The 23,196-nt window shown below is 43.6% G+C and overlaps 2 pseudogenes; one reads left to right on the top strand and one right to left on the bottom strand.

The window, feature by feature from the left end:
* Positions 1-6,737: 6,737 nt before the first annotated feature.
* LOC134385822 (spastin-like) lies at positions 6,738-17,469 on the bottom strand (annotated as a pseudogene).
* Positions 17,470-19,813: 2,344 nt separating this feature from the next.
* Positions 19,814-22,030, top strand: LOC134385821 (splicing factor 3A subunit 1-like; annotated as a pseudogene).
* The last annotated feature ends 1,166 nt before the right edge of the window (positions 22,031-23,196 follow it).

Here is a 23,196-nt window from a genome sequence, read left to right as displayed (position 1 = left end):
AGAAAAAACCAAAAAAACAAAACAGTAGATTTCCCTACTCTCTGACTCGGCCTCTACAGATATACCAAAGAGAAATCTTACCTGCCTGCATAAAGATAGCTGCCGAAGGATGTCACAGAGGCATCACTTGTAACAGGAAAAAAAGAAAAAGGAAGAAAGAATCACAGCTAGAAAATGTCTACAATGGATAAATCGTCCCTACTGGATCAACTGCGATCTATTTACAGATAAATCTTGCCCATATAATGTTGGATAAAAACATAATCAACTGTGTACGCCACAAATATGTATAATCAATAGTGTTCCAATAAATTTTTTTTTTTGCAGAAAAGTACATTCTGTATTAAAAATGTTACAGTATTAATACCTCAGTATGAGCATCGCACTGAGTACGTAGGAATGAACACCAACGTCAGGATGGTCGTTCCTCCAACTACACTGGTAGTTTCTTGTCTCTTAAATTGGGTTATGGTTATATTATACTTTGTACCTTTTTGTTTTTCTTAAATACATCACCAGACATTACTAAATTAAAGTAATATATGCTGGTATAGGCTTACAAATGTATAAGAATAAACTATAAATTCTTAATAGTGAAACTTTATGCACAAATCCATGGGAGAGGTCTGGACAGTGAAGTGGGAATTACAGGTGACTTCTTATTGATGTCATGCATTAGTGTATTTATCTCCATCTAAAAGAGATTTTTATTAATAAATTTCACTAATATATTAAAACTGTAAGTATAACTTCTGCTTTTAGACCAGACATAAAAAGAAGAGGAAGCTATCACTGTCCTCACAGCAGAAAGACTCAGAACATCTTCCTTGAATGAATGAAGGAAGGAAGGAAGGATGAGACGTGCAGGAGACAGATCAGAAGGGCAGTTGTCTGCACAGAAACCTTAGGTGGCTGCGGCCATGGACTGAGAACAAAGTTATAAGGGGACCAAGTCAGAGCAGTGATTCTGAGCCTTCTTTCTTTTTTAAGCAACATGTCCATCTTCCTCAACTTGCTTTCCCGTGCTCTATAGCGGCCTCTGCACTTTTCCTTCTTACCACCCCAGACCCTTTCACTGTGAATCAGAGGAGAGGAATGAGGAATATTACAGTTTTGTGCTCTGCTGCAAAAGATCCCCATGCAGGCTCGTGTAAAGTGAGAAGATATCAAGGACAGAATCTGAGGGACTGCAGGCGTGGGAGAGTGTGTGGAAGAGGAAGGAAAACAGAAAACAGACGGAATGAGCAAACTGGGGCTGGTGGATGAAGTCATATTGCTGAGCACTTAGTTGGAGTGTCTTTGGGACTTGGGGAAACACCATGGAGAGCAGTATGAGTGGGATGGTGGGAATGAAAGATAGAAAGAGAGAGTTTCTGGTGGCCATGTGAAGGAGGGATGATGATTATAACTCTTAAAGGGGTGCAGTCCAGAAGATATACTTAAAGGGGAACAATTGAATGGATTCTTGGGGTCAGTTTTCATCTCTGAGGGTGGAAAATCTGTCTCTCCCATGCAAAATGAACTTTCTGTAGGGAATAAAGCCACCCCGGGTAAGGATGGCTATGTAGATGTGAGCAGGAAATACATCTGTAGATGTAAAAACACGGGGGAGGTGACCCACTGCATGTTCGATATTTAATCTTGATTCTATTTCTGGGGAAACATCTCCCACATGGAGAAAAGGGATAAAAGGGCAATCAGAGACTTTAACATTGTGTGTGTGTCTACTAAGTCTAGCACCTGGCCAGTAGCTGCCATTGCTATCCATCCTTTGAAGCATCACCATTTGGGAGGCAGTGAATGTGCTGGAAAGAGCATTCCAGGTCTGCAGTTAAAGATCTGGGTTTTCAACATGGTTCTTCCTCACTTCTCTACTCTGTACCTAATGCCAAGAAAGCGGTGAGAATGCAATAGAGATTAAATGGCATCATTTCTGCAAATCGTGTCCTACAATACCTGGGCAACTGTCCCCCGGTGTTATACCTGCAGAAGCACACTTTCCCTACTCTGCATTTTCACCCAGCAATTGTACCCACTCCTGCCGTTTCCCCAGTAGCGTCTTCAGGGAGAAAGCAATAGTCACAGGGAGGGGCAGTTCTACTTCTGATCATGCCTCTGTGTGTGTGTGTATGTGTTCTTTCTGAGTCTGTATGTTTGGATGCACGTGTGGTATGAGTGTTTTTATATACTTTGACCTGACTGACATCAATTAGTGACTTGCAGCATAGTCTGTGTTCTACTGGCTTTCTCTGCAAATAATAAAAATGATAATGATTATGTGATTATATAATACTGGAAGGTACATAGGTAGCACTTTCTTTGCTCCAAGAGCTCATTTTAACTCACTTATTACCAGAGCACAGAAAAGTTAAAGGATTCACTCATTTAAGGTCACAGCTAGTCACTGGTAAAGCCAGGTGTCAAATCCAGGCTGCCTGGATCCAAAGCACACTCTGTAACCTCCTGTTCCGGTAAACTGGAAGAGTGTGTGGTGAATGGCCATAGGGCTTCTGCAGCCTGAAGCCTTAGGAAGGTGATGTCTTATTGAACTCTTACTCTGTGCAAGGCCCCCGGCCGCAGGTGGCTCAGTTGGTCGAGTGCGGTTATGATCTCCAGTCTGCTTCCTGCTGACTCGATTTTTTTCCAGGTAATGAACGGAGAAGTGGCTCCATGATGACCACCTAGGAGCTTCTAGAACACATATCACCTGGACCAACTATCAAGTAGATATGGAAAGGTGACAGAAGCCTTTTGCTGATGTGTTTTTGTGTTTTTTTAATATGCCATTTTCATGGAAGTCTGATACACATAGAGAACTTCGTAGGGTTCATTAGTGCACCCTTCAGTGACATCACAACAAGAACACAGCTCTCGAACCACGACTCCAATAAAAAAACAGGACCTTGCAGAGCACCAGAAACCCCCTCCTGCCACTGTTCATCATGACCCGACACTCCTCCCCAAGGAAAACCACTGCCCTGACTTCTGACACTACAGATTAGTTCCAACTGCTTTTGCCCTTTATTCAAAGGAGATTACACGTTATGTCCTGGCTTCCTTAGCTCAATATAATGAATGAGAGACTCGTCCACTGTTTTGTACTCGAGAGCACTTTTGTTGCTGAATGGCACTTTGCTGTCTGAGTAGTGAAGACATTTGAGTTGTTTTCAGACTTTTCTATTTGGAGTGATGCTGCTACAGTGATTCTTGCACATGTGTTTTGCTGCACATTTGTACATATTTCTACGTACTCAATGTTTAGAAATGGAATTGCCGAGTCCTAAGGTGTGTGTATATTCAACTTAGCAGGTAGTGCCGAAGATTTCTAAGGTGGTTGTACCAGCTTCCATTCCCATATGCAGGAGGAAGCTGTTTTTGACAAAGATTCCCCAAAGATTTTCTGAAGACCCGTGTGAGAAGCACAGATCTCATTGTTCTTTCCATGGAGTGGCAGGCGGGGGCCATGGAACGACACGATTGCTATCAAGGGCCTTCTTCATCATCTGGCATTAGGGTTGAGAGTCAGAACAACACCAGCACCTGCAGATGAGCAGGCCGAGGCTCAGAGAAGTCACGTACTTATACCAAGATAACACACCCTAAACACATACCCAGGAGCCCAGCTCTTTAATTTGCGACACAATGACTGTTTAGTGAGGGTCTCTTATGAGGTCCACAGTCATAATGCACACAGAATGTAAGATGCCCCCCACCCCCTGGGTCAACACCACCAAGTGCTCAGCTCCCTGAGAGAGCACAGAGGGGAAAGTGACGATGCTGGGATGTCAGAGAGGACTTCTGAGGTGGTGAAAGAAAAATTTAAGACAATGTACTTTTAGCAGCATTTATCTGAGCAAAAAACAATTACGAATCGGGCAGCACTCAGAACCAGAAGAGGTTCAGAGAGACTGGCTCAGCAACTTTGGGCAGTGAGTATTTAGAGTGAGAAAATGTAAGTAAAGTACAGAGATAGCGGGACTGGTTGCGGCTAGGTTTTTTCTGGTTGGCTGCCTGTGATTGGCCAGGAGTCAGCTTTTTGTTATACTCCTGGGTCAAGTTTTCACTTTGTTTATGTACTAAGTTAGGTTGCACTTTGACTCCTAGTTACAGAGACACCCTCAGATCAATGGCCTCCTGCTTATTTGACGTAACACAGGGGAGGAGCAACCATTTAAGGACACAGGTGCATGATATAAAGAGATTTGGTTTCTTGCTCTAGAATGGGAACCAGTTTAGGGGCAGGCCTGGATCGACTTTTATAGGCTAGTTCAGTGATATTATAGACTAGAAATTAAAAAAAGAGGGGTAATTAGGGTTGTGGATGTGCAGTAAAGGATTCACTTTATCCTTTGCCTCTGACTCCTGGGACGTAACCCCCAAAAGCCCTTGGAATGTCCTGCCTGATAATAGTGTCTTTGTTGGCCTGTGGGCCTTGGGTCCATCTATACAACCTAGGGTAACAATGCCACTTGATGTTGAAGACATTAGACCACAGGTTATCAGTTTGACCTCTGGAGCATCTGGAAACTAAGGGGAGCCATGAAAGCAGTCAGCCATGTCCGTGTGACCAAAGTCCAATAAAATCTCTAGACCTCAGGCTCTGGTGACTTTCCCTGGTTCACAGCACTCAGCGTGTATTGTCGCACATCACTGCTGGGAGAAGAGAGCACTGTCCTCACAAGTCCACTGAGAGGACACCTGAAAGCTCTGTATCTTTTCTTTCCAGGAAGCAGTGCTGTGATTTTTTCCTGTTGCTTATTTGTTTCTATTGTGGTGAAATACAAACAACATAGAATCTATTGTCCTAATCATTGTAAAGTATTTATTTCTGTGGTATAAAGTACATTCATGTTCTTGTGCAATCGTTACCAACATTCATCTCTAGAACTCTTTCATCTTGAAGAATTGGAACTCTCTACCCGTTAAACAATTCTCAGCCCCACCTTTCTGCAGCCTCCGGCAACCACCATTCTACTGTCTTTCTCTGTGATTTTGTCTACTCCACAAACCTCATAGAATAATGTCACACGACAGTGTTTTCTTTATGAGTGTGTGAATGGCTTATTTCACTTAGCATAATGTCCTCAAGGATCATTCAAATTGTAGCATATGTCAGAATTTCTTTCTTTTAATGGCTAAATAATATTCCACTGCACGTATTTATGCCACATTTTGTTTATCCATCCGTCCTTCAATAGACATGTGTTGCTTCCTGCATGTTAGCCACTGAGAATAATGCCACTTTGAATATGGGCACACAACTATCGATCTCTTTGATAACCTGCATTGAAACATTTTGAGAATATATCCAGAAGAAAATTTGCTGCTATGGAAACTCTATACTTGAATTTTTAATGAACTGCCATACTGTTTTCCACAGTGGCTGCACCATTTTACATCTCGCCAATAGTGCACCAGTGTTCTAATTTCTCTATATCCTCACCGATATTTTCTATGTTCTCTCTTTGGTTTCTTTTTGTTTGTGTTTTTCGATGGTAGCCATTCTGATGGGTATGTGGTGGTATCTTATTGTGATTTTAATTGTTATTTTCTCAATATCTAATTTTGTTGAGCATTTTTTCTTGTCCTTATTTGTGATTTGTATATTTTCTTCAGAGAAGTGTCTGATCGAGAACTTTGCCCATTTTTGAATCAGGTTGTTTGCTTTTTTGTTATTGATTTCCAAAAATTCTCTATATATTCTGGATATAATATCCCTTGTTGGGTATATGATTTGTAAACATCTGCCCCCATTCCATAGGCGGCCAATATACTGTTGATAATGTTTTTTCATGTACAAAAGTTTTCAATTTTATGTAGTTTTACCTATTTTTCGTTTGTTGACAAAAAAAAAAAAAAAATCCAAACAATCATTGTGAGTCCAGTCTCCTGAAGGTTTTGCTCTGTTTTCTTCTAAGAGTATTACTGTCTTAATTCTTACAAAGGAGGTCATTGATACACTTTGAATTAATTTTTGTATACAGTGTTAGGTAAGAGTCCACTTTCACTCTTGCCTGTGGATATTCAATTTTCCTAGCACCATTTGTTGAAAAGACTGTTCTTTCTTTATTGAATGGTCTTGGCACAATTGGTGAAAATGATTCGCCCATGTATGTGACATTTATTTCTGGACTCTCTATTCCTTCCAATGGTTTACCTGTCTGTCTTTATGCTAGTGCGACAACACTGTTGTGATTACTGTTGCTTTGCAATAAGTATTGAAATCAGGAAGTGTGAGTTCTCCAACTTTATTCTTCTTTTTCAAAATGATTTTGGCTCTTCAGTGTCCCTTAAGATTCTCTGTGGATTTCAGGATAGATTTATTATTATTGACATTTATAAAGAAACAACTGTTGGTATTTTGATAGGTATTGCATTAAATCTGTAAATTACTATGGGTTGTATTGACATCTTAACATTATTAAGTCTTTAATTCATGAACATAAGATGTCTTTCCATTTGTTTAAATCTTCTTTGATTTCTTTCAGCAATGTTTTGTAATTTTCCTTGTACAAGCTCTTTACTTCCTTGGCTAAGGTAATTCTCCCCCCCATTCCTACTGTATCTTTTATTTAAATTTGTTTTCTAGTTCATCTTCAAATTTGGTACAAATAACTGTAAGACTCTGCAATATCCTGTAAACTTAGGCTGAGTTTCTGTAGCTATAACTACACACTGAAGATCATGTTTTGCTCTTGTTAAAGTAAAATGTTCTGCAGGCTTACAAAGGTATTTCCTTACACGGTGGCATCTCCAAAGTCCTTGTTCCAATTGATGTGCGCTTCCAAGGTCTGAGGGCTCATGCCGAGTTTCATCATTTTCAAGGACTCAGTGAAGTCAGAGAGTCGGTGATTTCTCATCTCACTGGCAGACACATCCTTCACCTGTTCTGGTTTCAGTTCTTGGACAGGACCCGGCGCCGCATCTTTTGCCAAAGCTGTTAGATCACTTCCTGAGTGTCCATCAGTCATTCTAGCAAGTTGTGCTAGTTCTTTTGGGGTCAATGGGCTTCCTTGTTTACACAACAGATGTTTAAGTAAAAGTAATCTCGTCTCCTCATTTGGTGAAGACACATATTCCTGTTGAATGAAACGCCTAAGAACAGCCTCATCGAGCTCTTGCGCCCGTTCCTTGCACCCGTTACAGCTACTCCGTCATCTGCAGCAGATCGTGCGCCATCAAATTCTACTAGAAATTCAGTTTTTAGTTGTCGACTAGCATCGTGCCCCCCTTCTCTTCTTCCACACAAAAGGCCATCAACTTCATCTATAAAAATTATAGAAGGTTCAAGTTCTCGAGCTACAGCAAAAAGAGCTCTCACCACTTTTTCTCTTTCTCCCCCATATTTTGAAGTCAGACTTGCAGCACTTACGTTAAAGAAGGTTGCGTTAGATTCTGCAGCGACTGCTTTAGCCACCATTGTCTCCCCATTTCCCGGTGGACCAAAGGGTAACAATCGTCTGGCAGGAGCCCTAAGCCCTGTGAGCAACTCAGGCCTCAGAGAAGGAAGACAATAACGATTCCTTCACAAGTAACAATTTCTTGCAACGGTTGTTTTGCCGTCTCTTGAGCAGCCATATCATCAAATTTAAGAGCTGTTCCATTGTGCACAATTCCGTTCATTATCAGGTTAGCAAGGTTGCTGTCCACATTCCTAAAATCCCGCAAGTCTTTCTGTTTACGAACGGCAGTTGTAGGGGTAGGAGGTTCATTTGTTCTATTTGTTTTTGGAGTGCCCTTGTGAGTGGCAGTGGCAGTGGCAGTGGCAGGACCAGGCCCCGTCTCACTCCAGAAGCCGTGCATGAACGACTGCAACTGGGCGCTCTGTGGTGGCCTGGAGACCTCTGGATCCAGGTTTCATAACTGGTTTTGAATGAGGCAGTGAATGACCAGTGTGTGTTAAGGGATCTTTTCTTCCCGGAACAGCTCCACTTTCTGACTGGAGATGTCCACTGCGGCATGTCAAGTTAGCACTGTCATTAGAGACGTCCACTTGTGACTTGGAAAATTGCAAAACCGTTTGCAGCTTCTCTAGAACCAAATGTGGTTATCATCGTGTTGGCTGGAAGGCGTCTCGCTCTTGCACGCTGCTGGCCTTGTCCTGTCGTGAGGACAGCCATTCCTTTCTCTGGTTCTTCAGAACCTTTCTCCCTCCACCGCACAGCTCGCTCCTTCTGTCCTGCTTTCTCGTCCTCAGCGACGCGCAGGGCAATGGAGATGGACTCAGGGCCTGTTCGGGGGAGGCTGGGACGCGCTCGGCCTCCGGGGCAGCGGCGCCGGGGCAGCCCGAGAGCGCCTCCTGGCGGCCGTGGGGCGCGCAGAAGCGCCGGCGGAGCCACGCGGCGGAAGGCGACCAAGCGCAGCAGCGCGAAGCCGGCGAACCGCGGGAGGAGCCGTCACACGGCTGTCGCCGAGGCCCGACGCGGGCGGAGCGGGCACCACCCGGGGGCTGCGCTTCTTCCCTCGTCCGCCCGGAGAATTCGCTCACAGCCCCGCGACCGCCGCCGCCGCCGCCCGCAGACCCACGGCGACCAAGCGACGGCGGCGGCCACAGACCCCGCGCCCCCGCTCTAAGGTGACAAACAGTGTGTTCTTTTTGGTGCACTTGTAAATGCGGTTGTTTTTGTACTTGTCTTTCTGATTGTTCCCCGTGCGTGTGTAGAATTGCAGCTGATTTGTGTGTGGACTGCATGTCCTGCGACTTGGTGAATTTGTTTATTTGTTCTGACATTTATTTTGTGAAAATTTTAAGTCTTTCTACCTAGAAGATCAAATTATCTGTGAATGGTGGTAATTTTAATTTTTTCTTCCCAAGTTAAAGCCTTTCCCCGTTTCCTTGCCTCGTTGCTCCGGCTGGCACTTCCAGTGTTCTGTTGAGTAGAAGTGTGACAGAGGACGGCTCTGCCTTTTCCTTGATTTTCACGAAAAACCTTTCAGTCTGTCACCCGTGAGGAAGAGGTTCACTGTGGCTCTTTCATACACGGTCTTTATTATGTTAAGGCAGTTTCTTGCTATTGCTAGTTTGCTCAGTGTTTTTATCATTAAATAGTGTTGAGTTTTGTCAAATACTTTTAAAAATCAATTAAGGTGTATGTAGTTATCGCCTATTATTATGTAAATGTGACGTATTCTATTGATTCATTTTCATATGTTAATTCATCCTTGTGTACTCAACAGTACACAATGTAATCTTTTTTTTTTTTTTTGTGGCCCTTTGCCAGTTTCTCAGTAAATCCCCTCTTTCTTCCTCTTTGCCACCTCTGGTAACCTTACATGTTCAAAAGGAGAGATCCTTTTGAAAGTTCAACAAGTTATTGTGATTGTTGTATCTCTCTCTCTTTCTTTTTTGTATTTTATTTGTTTATTTATTTATTTTAGCTCCCACTTATGAGTGAGAGCATGCAGTATTTCTCTTTCTGCCTGGGTTAAGATAATTTTCTCTTAAGTTCATCCATTTTGCTGTGAATGGCAGAACTTCATTCTTTTTTTTTTTAAATATAAATTTTATATGTAGATATATATTGAAACATTATTGGTACTATCAAAAATAATATAAAATAATAAAACAAATGTACCTGAGTACAGGAATGGTAGAGTAAATTATGGTACAACTACAATACGGCTTACTATAGAGCCATTAAACAATGAATTAGAGGTCTAGCAGTTGATTTTTTTTTTTTTACTTTTATATTAAATTTTATAGCAGAACTTCATTCTTTTTTATGGCACAGTAGTATTCCCTTGTATACATTTACCACGTTTTCCTCATCCAGTCATCTGACAATGGACATTTAGGTTGGTTCCCACTCTTGGCTATTGTAAATAGAGCTGTGATAAACATGGGAGTGATTTTCACCCCTTTGGGTTTATATCCAGCAGTGGGATTGCTGGATCGTATAGCAGTTCTATCTGTAGCTGTGTGAAGAACCTCCATACTGTTTTCCACAATGGCTGCACTAATTTATAGTCCCACCAGCAGTGTAGGAGGGTTTCCCTTTCTCCACATCCTTGCCAGCATTTGTCATCCTCTGTCTTTTTGATACAAGCCAGTCTAACTGGGGTGAGATGATGTCTCAATGTGGTTTTGATTTGCATTTTCCTGATGCTTAGTGATACTGAGTATTTTTTCATGTGTCTGTTTGCCATTTGCATATCTTTCTTTGAGAAATGCCTATTCAAATCCTTTGCCCATGTTTTGATTGGGTTACTTTTTTTTTTTACTGTTAAAGTGCCTGAGTTCCTTGTGTATTTTTGATACTAATTCCCTGTTGGTTGTATGGTTTGCATGATTTGCATTTTTCTGATGATTAATGATGTGAGGCATTTTTTTTTGTATAGCTGTTGGTCATTTTTATAACTTTTTGTGAAAAATGTTTATTTTGGTCATTTGCTCAAATTTGTGAAGCTCTCCACTTATAATTTCTTCTATGAGTTTTATAGATTAAATTCTTTTTTTTTTTAAAGATGGCCAGTAAGGTGATCTTAACCCTTGACTTGGTGGTGTCAGCACTATGCTCACCCCGTGAGCTAACCGGCCATCCTATATGGGATCTGAACCCGTGGCCTTGGTGTTATCAGCACCACACTCTCCCGAGTGAGCCACGGGCCGGCCTTAGATTAAATTCTTATGTTTAAGTGTTTAATCTATTTTGAGTGAATTTTAAATACGGTGTAAAATAAAGGTCCAATGATATTGTTTTGCATGTGGGTATCTACTTTTCCCTGCTTAATTTTTTTTTTTTGACGGGTAAGGGGATTGCAACCCTTAGCATGGTGTGGTCAGCACCACGCTCAGCCACTGAGTGCACCAGCCATCCCTATATAGGATCTGAACCCGCCGTCTTGGCGCTACCAGTGCCGCACTCTCCTGTGTGAGCCATGGGGCCAGCCCCCAGCGTCATTTTTGAAGACACCAAGCTTTCCCCTGTTGCTTTGCCTCACATGGATTTGTCACCCCTTTACCTCTGGGTGATGGAGCCACCAAAGATTACTCAAAGCCCATCTCTTCTGAGCAGTGAGAAGCCCCGAAAAGGAGTTAATCTCCTGGAACCCTCAAGAGCTAGTCATTCCTTCCATTTGGGAAATTAACCCCAAATTGGGGTTATCTTCCTGCATTTATTCTCCAGACCAGGAAGTTACAGGAAGAGAACATAGGTGGGGTTTTTGCTAAGTACAGTTTAACAAGTTTAACAATAGAAGCTGGTAATATTCAGTAAGAAAAGCAAGGTGATATTCTATAATGCAGTTTGCAACAAAAGCTTGATTTTTGCAAACATTCTGTTCTTACAGCAATTTCCCAGTATGTTTACATATCAATCAGTAACCTGTCTTCGAGCCAGCAACCTTACTGTGTAACAATTCCTCATCTTACAGCAGAGACTATATCCTGGGGAAATTTCCTGTCCTTTACAACGTCAGTATTTGTAACTGCAAGGCTTTGGAAAACCAGGCCCTGTGAAGTACATTTGCCTTATGCATACTCCACATTCCCCATTGTGGATTCTTTTCACCCTTGTCAAAGATCAGTTGACTATTTATGCATGAACTTATTTCTGGGCTTTCTATTATTTTCCATTGGTCTGTCTGGCTTTATTCCAGTACCATAGTGTTTTGATTACTGTGTCTTTGTAACATATTTTGTTTGTTTATTTTTATTTTTATTTATTTATTTATTATTAATTTTTTTTGGCAGCTGGTTGGTACAAGGATCCATCCATGGACCTTGTGTTGTCAGCACCAGGCTCTAACCAACTGAACTAACTGGCCAGTTCTGTAATATATTTTGAAATCTGAAATTGTGATATCTCTAGCTTTGTTTTTCTTTCTCAACATTGATTTGTCTAGTGGCGTTTTTCTCATGGTGGGTTTCATATGAACTATTAAATGGTTTTGTCTACTTCTCTAAAAAATGCCATTGAGATTTTGATAGTATTGAATCTGTAGATCACATTGGGTAGCATGGGCATTTTAACAATATTAAATGAGCATAAAATGCCTTTCCACTTGTCTTTTAGAAAATTTTGGGGGCTAGCTGGTTAGTTCAGTGAGTTAGAGCTAATAACACCAAGGTCCACAGTTTGATCCCTGTACCAGCCAGCCACCAGTGTAAACTTGCAAAATGAGTTTGTTACCACCATGCTCTAACCAACTGAGCTAACTGGCAGGGCATTAAATAAGTTTGGATGTGGATTTCCTTCCTTAGTTTTTTGGATGAGTTTGGAAAGGATGGCAATTAAATATTTTTTGTTTAGTGTTTGGTAAGATTCATCATCAGTGAAGACTTCTGTTCCTGGGCTTTTCTTTGTGGGGAATTTTTTGATTACCGATTCAATTTTCATTCTAGGCATAGGTCTGCCTGTTGATTCTTTATGTTTCTTCATGCTTTAGTCTTATTGTGTTGTCTGCTTGCAGAAATTTGTTTATTTCTTATTGGTTATCCAGTTGATTGGTGTACAGTTGTTTGTAGTAGTCTCGTATAATTCATTTTATTTCAGTGCCATCAGTGTAATGTCTCGTTTCATTTTTGTGTGTTTTCTCTTTTTTCCTTAGTCTAGCTAAGGGTTTGTTATTTTTGTTATTTTTTTTTTTTTCAGAAAACCAACTCATGTTTTTTCCTACTGTTTTTCTATTTTACTTATTAAGCTGTAATCTTTGTCATTTCCTTTTTTCTGCTACCTTTGGGTTTAGCTTTCTCTTCTTTTTTTAGTTCCTTAAAATGTAAAGCTGGGTGATTTTTCTAAGACCTTTATTCTTTTATTTATTTTTTTTAAAGATGACTGGTAAGGTGATCTTAACCCTTGACTTGGTGTTGTCAGTACTACACTCTCCCAAGTGAGCCATGGGCCAGCCCCTTTATTCTTTTTTAATGTAGGTGTTTATTGCTACAAACTTTATTCTTAATACTGCATTTGATGCATCGTAAATTTTGGTATACTGTATTTTGTTTTTTGTTTTTGTTTTTTAGTATTTCTTGTAAGGCATGTATAGCAGTGATAAAGTCCCTCAGATTTTGTTTATCTGCAAAAGTCTTTCTCTCTCTCTCACTTTTGAAGGACGGTTTTTTGGTATATAGTATTTGTGGCTGGCAAGTATTTTTCTTTCAGCTCCTTGAATACATCATCCCACTCCCTTCTGGCCTGCAAGGTTTCTGCTGAAATATCTGAAATTCCAACGGTCAGTTTTCAGCAGGGGTGGTCAGCTGTTATTCTGGTTAGGCAGCTTTAGCTCCAGAAGCTATGACGTGCTTCCCATATCTTAATCTTCCATCAACACTAGAGATTATGATTGACACCATCGATGATAAGAATGGGTTATCACTGGTGAAAGGAGTGCTATCAGATATATGTGGGTCAGCTAATATATTAGAGAAACCCCAAATATGAGTCTAAACAATAAAGTCTAAAACCCAGGCAACAGCCTGGACCTGAAGCAATACAGTGACCTGATGTCAAGATCCATGTCCAGCCAGGGGATTCTGGTGTTGACCTCCATGTGATCTGAATCCTGCCTCCCCAGCAGAGGTCTGCACAGACCAGCACTATCTGCATTACCTGGGAATTTGTAGAAAATGCCAGTTCTAGGGCATCCACTCAGACCTAGTGACCAGACCCTCTGGAACGGGGACCCAGCAATGTGTTACAAATCCTCTGGATGAGTCCGACTCATGCTTAATGATACATACCATCAACATCATTTTCATGGCTGTTCAGCAATATATTGTATGAGCCACACACAATCTACTTATCCATTCTACAGCTAAAGGGAGGATCTCTGTGAACTTAACTTGTTTTATGTGCCTCACAGTGTAGAGAAAAATTCTCCTCTTAAAGGGTATTTTAAGTTAGAAATATTGGTAGGAAGCTAGGTTTACTTCAGGTAGAAAGGACTGTGGTTAGGACAAGGTCCTAATTCAAATGCAAAATTGGCATTTGAGCAAAGCCTGGAAATGAACATGAAAGTAAGGCAGGCAGATAGCTGCAAGCAGAGTGGTCGTGGCAGAGGAAGGAGCACAGAGCAAAGGCTGTGACACTGGAGCCCGCATGGCCTGTTAGAGGAGCAAGAAGGAGGTCTCGAGGCTATAGCAGAGTAGTGAAGGGAAAGGGACACAGATGAGATGGAGAGGTAGTGGGGGCCAAACTGTGCTGCCTGGGAGACCACTGTGATAAGTAGACATTTGTTCTGGTCCTTCATCATCATGCATAAAGTGTAAAGGTGATACCTTCATAATTACTAAGCCATTGGCATCCTCTTCAAAAGCTTTCATAACTAGCACTTATCAACAACCAACTGTGGATTTAGAGAATAGGTAAAATAAGAGAAATTAACGTGACATAGATGAAAGTGTCAACGAGATGACCATGGTGGTGCATTTTGTTGAAGGGTTTCTCCTAATGATATCAGATTTTATGGAATAAAATAAAGTCAATGGAATATTTGGAATACCTGAAAATTTACCCTGTCTCTACTAAATCCCCTCCCATCCCTTTTGAGAATGCACCAATGAAAACTGAGGGCTGCAGCCTGCACTTTGCCCCATAGCACATGTTCTCTTGCTTGTCAGTCATCTTGGAGATCTGGGCAGCTAATAACCTATGTCGTACCTTGTTCTGAGAAGAGAAGCCCTTGCCAGAGGTCACAGCCATGTATGCCTGTGCAGCTCATCTGGATTTGAATCTACCACTTCCAAGGTGGTTGAGCTCAGGCCTGGCTGAAAGATGGCTATGGTTTTCATGTTGTGAAGATTAGAGTTAATAGATGCCAACTACTTAAAATAGTGCCTTGCACTTTGTAGGAACATAAAAATGTTAGCTGTTACTATTTTAGGTGTGACAATCTCTTTGTTCTATACTGTGGTGCAGAATCTAGATGCAATATCGCTATAACGAAATTCATAGCCAGATTATATTACTAATGGAAATGTTTCAAAACAAGTGCTCCATGTTAAACATATCTTTCAAGAGACTTAAGCAATCATTGTCTTTATGTTTTCCTGTCATGAGAAGTGTTCTATCAATCATCTTTCCTTCTTTCTTTCTTTCTTTCCTTCTTTCTTTCTTTCTTTCTATTTTACATTCTAAGATTTTGTTGAGGAGCAGTTGTGGGGGAGGGGGAAAGGAGAAAAGGTAGGTGGTGGGGTGGGAGGAGGAGGAAGGAGGGAAGAAGTGGTTGAGGCCCGTGGCACCTCCCCCCTCATTCTGGCAGGGGAGCCCAGGGGACTTCCAGGGGCAGCTCAGTCGTGGCTGGGCTGGATGCAGACTTTGGGAGGGGGCATGGCTGAGGCCCTTGGCCCCCCACCACCCCAGCTTGGGTGCCAAGGGTGCTGGTAGTGGCCTGGTGGTCATAGCTGAGCTGAAATCAGAGGTCGGGGCAGCGGGATGGGGGTGGGGGGGTTGCTGAGGCCATCAGCCACCCCGAGCCCTGGTTTGGGAGCCCGGGGGTCTTCTGGTCCTTCTAGGTTTTATAGATGTTCTTTGGTGGTATTAGACCTTTACTGGTTAATATCAGAACTTTGTCTTTGATCTGTGGGTTTTTTGTTTTTTCTTTCAGTTCTGTGTTGGATTATTTGCTATTCCCACCACTTAAACTCTGCACTGGAATTAATTTATTGTCCTATGGTTACTTCTAAAATGGGGGAACTAGCTGTGGGAACCAGCACTTGAGCTCTGTGGTTGAGCTAAACTGCTGCTCTGCTGCTGATTCCCTGGGGAAGGCTTTTTGTGCACCTCAGGCTTTAATGGTTGACCTTGTATGTACTGCTGGATCTTGTGAGGTCTGGTGCACCTGCGTTGTGTGGAAACTCTGGTCTGGGCCTGAGTCTTTTCAGCAAACTGCACCCCCTGCAGTTCTGTATTCCTGACCAGTCTACACTGAGTGGTCCTGTGCTGATAGGAAGGCAGATCAGCTATCCATGCTGTGCCCCAATGTCCCCCCAGTGGGCCCATCTCCCCCACCCCCACACTCCAAACACTTCCCATGAGGTGGGCTGTGCACCAGTCCCTTGTAGTGACTCACCGGCCTCTGAGTGGCTCCTTTTTTCAGCTCATCTGTGGCTCCTCAGTTCTATGTGGGTCCATGGGAACCTTGTTAATGGTCTTGCTGGCCTGGGGGACCCCAAGACCCTCCTCTCCCTTGTAGCCCCCAAGCAACTTCACAGAAAGGGCACAGCTGTGGCTTATGCCAGCTCTTGTTCCATGTGCTCACCAGGGCCAGTCTTGAGGTGGTTGGGGTTCGAAACGGTCAGAGTGGTCCTTTCTTTCTCTCATCGTGGCTTCTCCTGCCCTCATGCACGCCTTGGGTCTCTCCTCCTCTTCCTCTGAGCTCTATCTTCCTCCAGCTTGGGAGTCGTTGATTTTTAATGGTTGTAAGTTGGTTGATTGTGGGAGAAGGTGATGCCGGGGACTGTCTATTCTGCCATCTTGATTGGAAGTCCTGTCAATTGTCTTTACCTCTGCTCAGAAATTGTTTTCAGAATTTTGTCAGTGGTCTGGTGTCCACTACGTTGAAACTGTTTTTATCTAAATTTTCGTGTTCTTGGTGTCTCAACAACTTGGTCTTGCTGGATGATGTCAGAATACACTATCTCAGTCTGTTTAACACACGACTTTCACCCTCTCAGCATCCCCACATGTGGGTGATTCCCAGGTTTCTTCCCTGGCCTTCCTCTCAGGTGACATCCGTGGTTCTTCATCCCAACTTTCCCAGCCAGAACAGGCTCCACCAGGCAGTCACCCCCTCCATGACACTGCACTGATATTCAAGGGGGTAGTTGGGGGTGGGAGAAGATCCAAGCTTAATAGAAAAAACTTGGGGGTTGAGTTAAGCTGGGGACGGATAAATTATACCCATTGCTCCTGCTGACCCCACTCACACAGAGGCTGAAAACTGTTACATCTGCATGTCTAACCCACGTCTCCTTCCTGATTCATGAATCCCAGCTAGGCATCTCATTTAATTACTCATCCAGCAGACTTTCTATATGCTCTCACTAGACACGAGGAACTGAAGTAGAAGGCTGGAATGCCAGGATCTCAGCTTCAGTCCCTGCCACCAGGGAACTGGCCATCTAGAGAATTGAGAAAGAAGTAAACATTATGCTTTTTAGACTTGCATCTGCTGTATTGTAGTCAATTCTGTGAATAGGAAACAGGTTTTCCTCTCCTCGGCAATGCTAAAATTGGGATTCTAGTGAGCTCACCGTGCAGAGACAGAACAAAAACCATGCGATATCTAGTTCAGAGTGAGACTGACGATGCCACACACACAGCAAAAGGGTATGGAAATGTTATTAATTACATGATGAGACTTTCAGGGGACAGTATGGTAGGTTCCTCAAGCTGGTTCACAATGGCCTCAGAGCAGGAAAGAGACTGGTTTGTGGTTTTAGTTTTGGGTACAGGGTCAGGGTAGGAGTGAGGGTGAAGGGGCTTGTGGGGGTTGAACCTCTTACCTGCACCTGGGCTTTGCTGCCATCGTGCTCAGGTGTGTGGTGGAGAAAAGAGATGGAGAGGGGTGAGGTTTAAAAATTGTTAGGCCGACCCTGTGGCGTACTCGGGAGAGTGCGGCGCTGGGAGTGGAGAGGTGCTCCTGCCACGGGTTCGGATCCTATATAGGGATGGCCGGTGCTCTCACTTGCTGAGTGCGGTGCGGGCGACACCACACCAAGGGTTGCGATCCCCTTACCGGTCACAAAAAAAAAAAATTGTCAGCTGTCACACATCAAGGAATGGAATTAGAATCTTTATTCCAATCATAGAAATGTATTTGTTATTTCACTTACAAATGTTAATGATACAGATAAACTTAGCAATATTCACAGTGTTAATGTAGGACACACTAAAAAGTAAACTGCTCTCTTATCCCAGACCACCAGTCCCCTGGCATCTCTCCAGCATTACCATTCATGACTTTCTTCTGTTTCCTTCCAGGATCATCTTACCAATATATCAACATACAAGTGAAGAATTCATTTTCTTTAGCTTGTTTTTATACCAATGGGAAGAGTTGTTCTGTACTTTGCTTTCTTCACTTAAATATTATCAGGAGATTTTTGTATCCAGCTATACAGATCTATTTTACCTATTTTAGCATTCATTGCATATTCAATCAAAAGCCCAAATTTGATTTATATTTTTTACAGTTTTTTTGGAGAACCAGTAATGTAATTCTTTCATTTTTAGTAAAATTTATTTTAAAATTGCAAAATAATTTTTATTGATCCTCATACCTTCCTCATTAAATAGGTATGCCAAATACTTTATTATACGTAATTATAGAAATGGAGTGACAGTAAGATAGTCTTCTGGTAGTTAAAATAAAAAAGAATAATTCATGGTATCAGCATATCCCAAGAATCATCCTAGGATTATACAGTATCCTCACTACTGTTATGTCCACCCACATGGGCAAACCTACCCACTCAACATCTGGTGCGAAGGTTAAGACTGATGCTGCCACACATACACAAGAGTGTACGAGAAGTTTTGTTACTCCCATCATGAGGTCTATGGAGAGAGCAGGGGGCTACCTGAGTAGACCCAAAAGTGACTGTAGAGCACAGGGATCGAGCCTGGCAATTGTGCTGCTTAGAGGGTGGGGCTGCTCTGAGGGATCGGGGTGGACAGGCCTCGTGGGATTGGAAGCTCTGGTGTGTTCAAAGGAGGTGGCACCTGGTCATTTATCTGCTGGCCCAGATGTGGGGCAGAAGGGAAAGAGACGGGTGAAGTTTAAAACTATCAGCAGCCAACCATCAGAAATGCAGCCCCTCTTTATTAGAAGTTCCCTCCAAGTACACTGGAAGAAAATAAAGCCTACAAAACAGTCTTCCAGGTAAAATTCCATTCATCACTGACTAGAGTGATTGCAAAAGATGTTGAAAAGGCCCAATACAGAAATAAGGCATGAGTTTTTCTGTCAATGTAGCTGTGAAAGTGGACAAATATGATCCAGCATTCAAATTAGAAAATGAAACCTTCCCCAAATCACAGCCCAGGAAAAGCCCAATGTGTTCTCCTGGTGCAAGGTCTCAGACACGGCACGTGCCCATCCATTGCTGGAACTGCCAGCACCCATTCCATGGGGTGGAGCTGTGTGAGTGTCTGTGGGGAAAGGTTCTTCACACACACCAGAGGACCACACACCTGTGCCTCCTGCTTCTACCTGCCAAAAACGCCACCAGTATTCAATCCCTCAGAACCCAGGACTGTGTGAAAATATGTGGTTTGATATTATTAACAGTTGGATTTGCGACATCTGGGATAATAAATTTGGAGCGGGCAGTTTTAGGATCTAGTGTCAAATCTGCCTTAAAAGTTCCTATCATTTTGGGCAGGTCTAAGTATTGGGGAAGGGGCCTCTCACTCTCCTTCTAATCATCTGACAACACTGCGGGGGTTTTCGGATTTTTGTATCTGCTGTGGGTACTCTCAATACCTGCACTAACTTCAGATTAGCCTGTAAACACTTCTCTGTTATGTCAAAGCCGATTTTTATAATGTGAAAATATGGTCTGAACCATGGACTCTGCTTCAGTTAGGTGTTTTGCAACACTCTTCTATTTCGGTAGCCTGCATGAATTGCAACTTGCTCTTTTATAAAGAAACACTTAAATTGCTTAGAATTAAGGGAATGCGACTCAGAAGGGGGACTTGAAGGACAGAAGCCTGAGATGAAAGAGGAGCTTGGGGAGTAGGGCACAGGCCTGAGGGAAGTGGGGTCTCCAACGTGAGAGGCCAGTGGCCGGGAGCAGAAGCGCTGGAAAGAAGGATCGCCACACTCCCACCTCCTCAGCCCCTCCATCCCACCTCGGGTGCAGGAGATGCAATCAGAGAGGAAGGTGGGAAATGTTGTCAGGAGCCTGCTATTGTAGAACTGCCGATGGCATCCAGAGTCTATCCAATAGGACAAAGGAAAGGAACATCTCTCTAGCTTATAAGGCTGAGGGGCCTGGTTCAGCCATAACAGTGAGTGGAGAAGTTGAGCTGATTGACTTGGACGGAGGAAGTCTTGTCTTCATTGCAAGGACAGGAGCCCTCAGTCCTGAAAGAATGGTGCAGACTGGCCACCCTCAGCATTGCAGTGATCCGTGCAGGTGGTGCCCCCGCTGCTGCCTGTGGTCACCGAGCCCAAAACACCTATAGGAGAAGCAGCATCTTCAAGGGAGGATTATTCCCTTTCCAAGCCAGTGGTGGGGCTCATTTACCCTCCTCCAGAGGTCGGGAGTATCATTGACAAGACTGCCAGTTTTGTGGCCAGAAATGGGCCTGAATTTGAAGGTAGGATACCACAGAACGAGATCAGTAACCCCAAGTTTAGTTTCCTGAACCCCAACAACCCTTGCCGCACCTACTACCACCACAAGGTCAGCGTGTTCAAGGAGGGGAAGGCTCAGGACTGCCATCCCCAAGGTCATGTAGCAGTAGTAGCAGCTGCTGCCCCAGAAGGTCCAAGCCCAGGTGATGCACGAGACCGTGGTGCCCAAAGAGCCTCCTGCTGAGTTGAGTTCATCACCGACCCCCCTCCATCTGAGCCTTGGACGTGGACGTGATGAAGCTCCCAGCTCAATTTGTGGCCAGGAGTGGGCGCAGGTTTCTGGCTCAGCTGATGCAGAAAAAGCAGTGCAATTACCAGTCTGACTTTCTGCGCCTGCAGCACAACCTTTTCAACTACTTTACAGAGCTGGGGGAGCAGTACAATGCAATCTTGATTCCACCCCAAGTCTTTTTTGCAAAGCTCAAGGAAGAGGCTGAAAGCCCCTGAGAAGTTTCGGAGCAGCTGTGCTGCTGAGTGGAGGGGCCAAGTTCCAGGAGCCAGAGAGGAAGAAGGAGCAGGTGGCCTGTGCCCAGATTGACTGGCATGATTTCTGTGCTGGTGGGAACAGTAGACTTCCAGCCCAGTGAGTGAGGACACTTCCTCCTTCCATCACATGGGTGGAGCTGGGCCCAAGTCCTCATTCAGGGGCACCATGAGAAATCTGGGGACAGTGAAGAGGTCAAGATGGAGGCCGAGTCTGAGGACAAGGATGAGAAACAGGAGAAGGTGGAGGAGCTGGACCTGGACACCCAAGTACAAGGCATGCACAAGGGTTCAGATGATAAAGAGGAACGGCATAAAGTGCCGCCACCCCCAGAGACCCCCATGCCTCCACCTCTGCCCCCAACTGTAGGCCAAGTCATTGTCTGCAGAGGACTATGATCCCAAAGCTTCCAAGTCCCTGCCTCCAGCCCCTGCTCCAGATGAATATCTTGTGTCCCCTATCACGAGGGGAGAAGATCCCTGCCAGCAAAATGCAGGAACACATGTGCATCAGGCTTCTGGATCCCTGCTGGCTGCAGCAGCGAGATCACTTCATCCGTGAGGAGCAGAGCCATGATGAGGTGTACGCGCCAGCTCTGCAGTCAAGAGCAGCTTGAAGCAGTTGACTGAGTGGTGTACTGACGTCATCAGTCTAGAGGAAACGGCCATCGGTAAGAACACCAGTGAGGAGTATACCCAGAAGCCAGAGGAAGAGGTGACCTGGGACGACCACTCAGGCAGCATGCCCCGGACCCAGCAGGCTGCCCAGGCCAACATCACCCACCAGGAGCAGATCAAGGCCACCCACAAGGCTAAGGGCCTGGTGCCAGAAGACAACACCAAAGAAAAGATTGGCCCCAGCAAGCCCAGTGAAATCCCCCAGGCCCTTCTCACAGAACAGGTCCAGCACCTGACTGTGCTGCTCACACAGGGCTTCCTCTTCCTGCCGCCTCCTCTTGCTCCTCGTGGTGGGAAGCTGCTTAACAATGTCAGTCATGTGGCACAGCTGGGGGTTCCTCTTGAGGCTGTTGTCAGGGCAGTGGTGGAGGCAGAAAGGACAAGGGAAGACATCCTGCAGGTCTTCCCAGCACTGGTGGATGCAGGAGTGACAGAAGTTGTGCCCACAGTCAGTGGTCACTGGGTCCCTCAGGTAGTCCAGGCAGATGGGGCAGCCGGCCTCTGCTTGGAGCTCGGCCAGGGAGGCTACAGAGGCCATTGTGTAGTCAGGGGTTTTATCTGAGGAAACTTCTTTAGGAAGGGCTGGTTCTCCAGGAGCTGGGAAAAGTGAGATGCTTTTCCTCTTCTGTCTTCATTTTCCTCATGGCAGGCAGCAGTGTGGGCTTCTGCCTCTTTCCTTGCAGTCCCAGAGGAAGCTTCCAAGAGGAGCCACAGCACACAGCCAAGCAGGGATGTCCCTGGCACTTCTCCTCTTGCCTCAGTGACCTGCCAGATTGAAGCTATGGAGTCCTATCGGTCTCAGAAGAGCCATAATCTGTGTCACCCAGTCATTCCTGTGGGTGAGAAGATATTATCATCTGAAACTGATGTTCGATCAAGCTTAAATGCTGTCCTTACAATAAAACCGTACTTTACTGTAACCAAAATGTTGATGAGAGAGGAATTGACTTTCTAGATGTAGAGGGTACTTCAAAAAGTTCATGAAAAGTTTTGTTTTATCTTTCCATGAATGTTTTGAGGTATCCTCATATTCCTGATACAAAAACGCAGTAGACATTATAGAATTATGCATTGATCTTATTTGGATTTTGCTTCAAATGAGTACACTGTCAAGACAAACCCTCTCAGCAACAGACTAGCCCACAACTAAAAATAGCTCCAGTGGTCAAAAAATGGTAAAAAGCTTCAACAAATTGTGGTATGACCTTAGAGTGGACTAGTATTCAGTAAGAAAAAGAAATAATTCTTTGATCCACACAACATGAAGAAATCTCAAAGTAATTATGCAGAGCGAAAGAAGACACTTTCTTTAAAAAAAATATATGTAGTATTATTTTAATTATATAAAATTTTAGAAAATGCAAACTAATCCATATTAACTGAAAGCAGGTGAATAGTTGTCTGGGGATCTGGTGTGGGCCATTGGGGAGGGGTGCAGGGAAGGATTACAAAGACGCACCAGGAAGCATTTGGGGTGGGAGATAAATTCATTATTACGTGTGTGGTGCTGGTATTATGGCTGTACACATTTGCCAAAACATACCAGTTTTACACTGTAAAATTCTATAGTTAGTTGTGTGACAATTATATCACAAAAAGCTAATTTTAAAAATGAGGTAACAAAACCCTCTCCTATTATGCATGTGTATGACCTTCAGTTAACTTTTAGCTAATTTCCTAGCTCTTTCATTTTTCTATTGAAACAATTTTTTATACATATTTGTAGTA

The sequence above is a fragment of the Cynocephalus volans genome, chromosome 9, assembly GCF_027409185.1.
Source record: "Cynocephalus volans isolate mCynVol1 chromosome 9, mCynVol1.pri, whole genome shotgun sequence".
In the NCBI taxonomy this organism is placed as follows: domain Eukaryota; kingdom Metazoa; phylum Chordata; class Mammalia; order Dermoptera; family Cynocephalidae; genus Cynocephalus; species Cynocephalus volans.
This window is presented reverse-complemented; position numbering and strand designations above follow the sequence as displayed.